Source organism: Anabrus simplex, chromosome 1 (genome assembly GCF_040414725.1).
Source record: "Anabrus simplex isolate iqAnaSimp1 chromosome 1, ASM4041472v1, whole genome shotgun sequence".
Lineage (NCBI taxonomy): Eukaryota > Metazoa > Arthropoda > Insecta > Orthoptera > Tettigoniidae > Anabrus > Anabrus simplex.
The window spans coordinates 1,044,578,723-1,044,584,823 of NC_090265.1; the positions used below are offsets into that span (position 1 = coordinate 1,044,578,723).

The 6,101-nt window shown below is 41.3% G+C and overlaps 1 pseudogene; it reads right to left on the bottom strand.

Annotated features, from left to right (window-relative positions):
- Positions 1 to 1,121: 1,121 nt before the first annotated feature.
- LOC137496974 (T-complex protein 1 subunit theta pseudogene) lies at positions 1,122 to 1,817 on the bottom strand (annotated as a pseudogene).
- Positions 1,818 to 6,101: the final 4,284 nt, after the last annotated feature.

A 6,101-nucleotide genomic window follows, 5' to 3' on the forward strand; every position in this document is an offset into this window, starting at 1 on the left:
AAAGGGCTGGGAGTGGGAATGAAGAGGCCATGTGCTTAATTGAGGTACAGCCCCAGTATTTGCCTGGTGTGAAAATGGTAAACCACGGAAAACTATCTTCAGGGCTTCCAACGGTGCATTTCGAACCCACTATATCCGGTAGGCAACCTCACAGCTGCGCACCCCTAACCACACGACCAACTCGCCCGGTGATACCGAGATTTGACCAAGTGATAATGGAATGAAGAATTCTGGAAAAGTAAGAGAAAATTATGTCAAACATAGGTGTTGTGACGTGATTGTGTCAAAGAACTCACAAGGAGTTAACTCCTACGGAGAAAATTCATAAAGTCTAAGGGAAAATGTAGTCTTCCTTGACTCAAAGATTATACTGTCTCAGAGAATTACTGCCTGGAGTACGACACACTCTCACAGCTCTCATTGTGTACACGAGCAATATGGACGTTTTATTAAGCTCCGCACACACACACGCGCGGTGCTGTGAGTGAATTCCATAATTATGCAAATGTTCGTAATTTTCTTGCATTACATGTGCCGTTATGCGGAAATGCGCCGCGGTAACTTTTCAAAGTGTTTTACTGTATGTTTTCTTACTCACTCACGCTCGTCTAAGGAGCAGATTAATTTTGGGACCTTTCTCTATGAACCGAGTGCGCAGCATATACACACAAAACAGCTCAAATATCTTGACTCGTCTCTTGCCTGTTCACAGACGGTGTCTTTCATTAGAAGAGCTCATACGAATGGAAAGCTTCATAAGCTATTTCAGGATCGGAAGAAGTGAGATGTGTCTTACTTTGTGTACGAGAGATCGTCTGTCCACTATGAGAAAGGTTAGTGTCACTCAACTGTGGGAACAGAAGCGACACAGTCGGCCATAACACAACAAGGCAATGTCAATATGGGCAGTAGAGTGGGGCAAAAGTCCGCGCGGGACAGTGTCCTATATTTAAACTTTATAAAAATTTCGCAGAATTTGGAAGACTGTTAGTATCATAATGTGTATCTTATTGTGCTAGAGAACTGTAGAAGACATTCCAGGACTGTGCTGAATTATATCGGAAATATGAGGTAAGTTTCCATTTGCGTCTCAGTATTTAAGGATTTCGTGATAGAAATCGTTAGTATAGCGTAATTACACTTCTTTTTCTTTGTTGATATATACAAGTATAAATAACATAATGAAGAGCCATGTCACCAAATTTGGCACCTGAAACTATCACACTGGCTCCAGAATCTGCAATGGCTTTAATCTGTTCCTCCAGCATGTTCTCCTCACCACGGCTGAATTTCATCAGTTCATCTGCAGACTTGATCAACACTGTGCCCTTGGTTTCTGTTTGCATTATATCTACAGGACAGGAATACACAGCAACCTTGGCGTTGGTCTTCTTGGTGATATCCCCCTCAGCATTGCGCTTGAAGACCATGCCCTGTACAACTTCAGAGCTGAACACTCCGCAACCCAGAATCTTGCACACTCTAACATTATCAACATTGAAAGTGGTTTTCTCTGGTAAAATGGACACACAAGCTTTAGTGATTAGTTTAGTAAGAAAATCTTCACTTCCATACTGTTTACTCATAATAGAAGATTTGAGCCCCTTAATAATTTCCGCTTCATTTCGGTAATCTTTAACTTCATAGCAGGTGAGTGTTGGCAAATTTTCTAAAGCTTTGTCCAAAGCTAGTTCATAACCAGCTACTATTTCAGATGATGTTAGTCCCATTCTGAGCAAGTCTTCAGCTGCCTCAAGAAGTGCTCCAGACAAGATGATTACAAAATTTGTTCCATCACCAATCTCCTCCTCTTGCATCTTCAAGAGATAGCAGCATTAGTCACGGTTGTGTCGCATGACTAATATGGGGCAAAAGTCAGCATATAACTAGCGGCGTGCGGTGAGTGAAGACTGTTGCCCCATTCGTCTTCTTTTGTTATTACATTATTTTGTTAATTACATACGCATGGTTATGATCAGTCACTGTTGAATGACTATAGCGACGAGTACTTAAGGATACACAATTGAAAAATCGAACAAATTAGACCTATATAGCGTTATTATTAGATATATTATTAAGGAATACTGTATAAGCCAAACACCAAGAAGAAGCTTTGCAACCCAGAGATGCTGGCAGACTGAATTTCAAAACTGCAGGTAACTAAGGATGTGGGAATAGCCGAATCTACTCTTCGCAAACGTCTGGAGAGCGACCACTGTGTTTCATCACTGGGTACGTTCTGGTCTGTTTTTAATGGAGTAATGGAAGCAGAATTAGCGCAGCCCTGCAGAGACTTACTATGGAGATGGAATGTTCTACGGTTTAACATTAAATTATTTGCGGACACTTGCATACAGTTTTGTGCAACCAACAATATTCATCATATATTCGATGCCATTGCTATGACTGGGCGTATAAACACACCACCCCATAAACTCTCACTGAGGACAGACCAGCATTGCAAGAATGACGGGCTGTAATCAACCGATTATTTGATAACTTGTCGATCTGGCATAGCAAGCACCATTTCCAGCAAGTCCGTATGTTTAATATTTTCATGAAAGTGGAATATCTACAGTTCCTGTGCCTAAGAGGTTCATTTTATGTTACAATTTGCTTTACGTCCCACCGACACAGATAGATCTTATGGCGACGATGGAATAGGAAAGGCATAGGAGTGGGAAGAAAGCGGCCGTGGCCTTAATCAAGGTATAGCCCCAGCATTTGCCTGGCGTGGACATGGGAAATCACGGAAAACCATATTCAGGGCTGCTGACAGTGTGGTTCGAACCCACTTTCCCCCGGACGAAAGCTCACAGCTGCGCGCTCCTAACCGCACGGCCAACTCGCTCGGTCTAAGGTGTTTGGTGTTAAAGAGAAGAAGCTAGTCCGGAAAGCAGCCTCTATGGAACGTAACCAAAAGTAACTGCTGTCTGTCTCCATGCTATTGGTTACTATATGCCACCTGCCATAATATTTCCCAGGAAAGCGAATCAAGGCCTAGTTACTGAATGGTGCACTTCCTGAATCCACCGGAATGTGTTCTCATTCTAGGTGCATTAACTCAGAGCTTTTTATCGAATAGCTCCATAATTTTCAAGAACATATCAGAGCTACTCCAGAAAACCCTGCCCTACTTATTCTTGACAATCATTCACCATATGTGACTTTGGGAGGTGTTAAATTTTGTCGATCCCAAAACATTCACCTTCTCACAATACCACCACATAGCAGCCACAATGTTCACCCATTGGACACATGTTACTTAAAGTCATTGCAGGGATTTTACTCCTATGAGTATGACAGATGGATGCTAGCCAACGCAGGCAGGCAAATTATATACTACCAGGTCGCATCGCTCTTTGGAAATGCATACGAAAGTTATTTCACTATGGGGAGGTCTATTAAAGGATCCAAAGCCTGCGGCATATGGTCAATTAAGCGTGATGTATTTACGGAAGGGGACCTACGTCCATCAATATTAAGTAAATCGGAAATCATTGGAAGACTACTGTAGATTCTGAGCAGCCATGTTGCACGAAAAACTTGAGCCCTATTCTTAATTCCACAATTGAACCCATGAATGGTGGAACTGATCGACAGCCGTATTGCTCCAAATAACTACGTATATTATCGTAACGTTGTACTCCCCCTCCCTACTACACACACACATTTTGAAGAACGTAAATATATGAAATGCGACGTAATATACAAGAAAATCGGTTTCATATTATTTATTTATTTATTTATTTATTTATTTATAATAATTTCGTGTGGCTATTTCTAGCCGAGTGTAGCCCTTGTAAGGCAGACCCTCCGATGAGGGTGGGCGGCATCTGTCATACGTAAGTAACTTCGTGTTAGTGTGGTGGAGGATAGTGTTATGTGTGGTGTTGCAGGGATGTTGGAGACGGCACAAAATCCCAGCCCCCCGGCCATTGGAATTAACCAAAGAAGGTTAAAATCACCGACCTGGCCGGGAATCGATCCCGGAGCTCTCTGAACCGAAGGCCAGTACGCTGACCATTCAGCCAACGAGTCGGACATTTATTTATTTATTTATTTATTTATTTATTTATTTATTTATTTATTTATTTATTTATATGGTTTGTGGTGCAGGTTACTTTAGTCACACCGGGCGAGTTGGTCGTGTGGTTAGGAGCGCGCAGCTTTGAGCTTGCATCTGGGAGATAGTGGGTCCGAATACCACTGTCTGCAGCCCTGAAGATGTCTTTCCGTGCTTTCCCATTTTCACACCAGGCAAATGGTGGTGCTGTACCTTAATTAAGGCCACGGCCGCTTCCTTCCCATTCCTAGGCCTTTGCTACCCCAGGGTCGCCACAAGACCTCTCTGTGTCGGTGCGACGTAAATCAACTTATATAATGAACATGCAATTATGTATGTACGTTCGTTATCTCTCTCTTGTTTCGTTTTTTTGCTGACCTGCTCAAGGGTAGAGTACATAATAATTACCTCAAAGGAGATAGTGATTCATATGGATGGCTAAGTGGCTGTTCTTACATTCGACGATGTGGATTTGTAATGGATGTGTGAACAACTAGCTACAAACTGAATAACAACTCCCCATTGACTAATATGGAAAGATTTAACCGCCATCAATAACATTTGTGATGACAATTTATTATAGCGTGGATGGAACTCTAATAACACATAATCAATGGGATCTCTAAACAATGCATAAGATGGACCGTACTGTATCGCTTCAATAATGGACCGATTTACAAAAGATGCCGCAAACAACAAAGGCAGCTGGTAAATAAACGTTACCTACCAAAATTCCAGAACATTGATTCAATGAAAGCGAAGTTACAATCAGTAGTAAACTCATTACAGCTAGAGAGATATATAATGAATTCCTAAAGCATCAGCGATAAGAGAAAACAACGTTACATAGGTCTGTTATTGCTTTGCAAGTGAGCGATCACGCTTGGCGGCTTGTACTGTTCATTGGTATGCTGCTCCTTTCATAAACAAAATCAATAATCAACTGCTTAACCTTCATAAAATACAAACATTTACTTGTAGATTGAACGGAAATTCTACCCATATACTAATACAGCAACGTCGTAGACTCTGTAACGACAAAACATGTAACACAGCTCAAAATGTCAATGTCATTCAAGATCCGCTCCTATCCTCTGCGTCAATTACAATACGACAATATCCAAACAAATAATTATAGATACATGCACGATGTGAACGCCTGGAGTAACGAGATGGACCACAAATAAATATGTGATCATGCAATGTTGAAACAAGGTCCGACATTGGCTGAATGGTCAGGGTTGAGGTTCAGAGTGTCCCGGGTTCGATAACAGGCCGGGTACGGTATGTTAATCATTAATTCTTCTGACCCGCGGACTGGGTGTTTGTGTTTGCCCAAACACTTCGCTCTTCATATTCAGACAATACACTACCAGCCATCACAGGAACACGCAATAGTGATTACATCCGCCCTGATAAGGTATCCGGCCGCAAAACAGGGCCAAATCTACGTGTGCGACACAGTTCGCACCCGCGACCCCATAGATGTGGGAAAAGAGGTAAAAGAAGACGAATAATAAGAAGAACGTCGAAATAAAACTTGCAAACTGGAATTCCCTCTAAGTCAAAGCACAGATCATACTCCTCGAATATGCTTAATATAAGTCGTTGTTCTATCATAAGAATAATATTCCTGCCACAAGAAAATGGCTCCCATGTCATTCACAATCATTATCATTATTAAATGACCTCACCTACAAACTCCCATACTTTATAATCAGCTCTTACTTAGATGACTTTCATTATTTCATGTCTTAAAATCCCTTCTGAAGACGTATAAATATGACCTGGCAAATTATCAACGTGTATCATATCTTTATTTACCCATGACACAGACCCAGTATAAATGTAATCTGGCACATGACTCGCGAAGAATTATTGTTAATCCACTTATGGTACATATTACAGATTCACACTAACGCCTTCCTGATGCCTAATTTATTCACATATTCATCACTCTTATTCGAAGACTTTAATACCATATCAATTAACCGTAGCTTGCAACGCTATTAACAACTCATTCAGAAGACCTCAT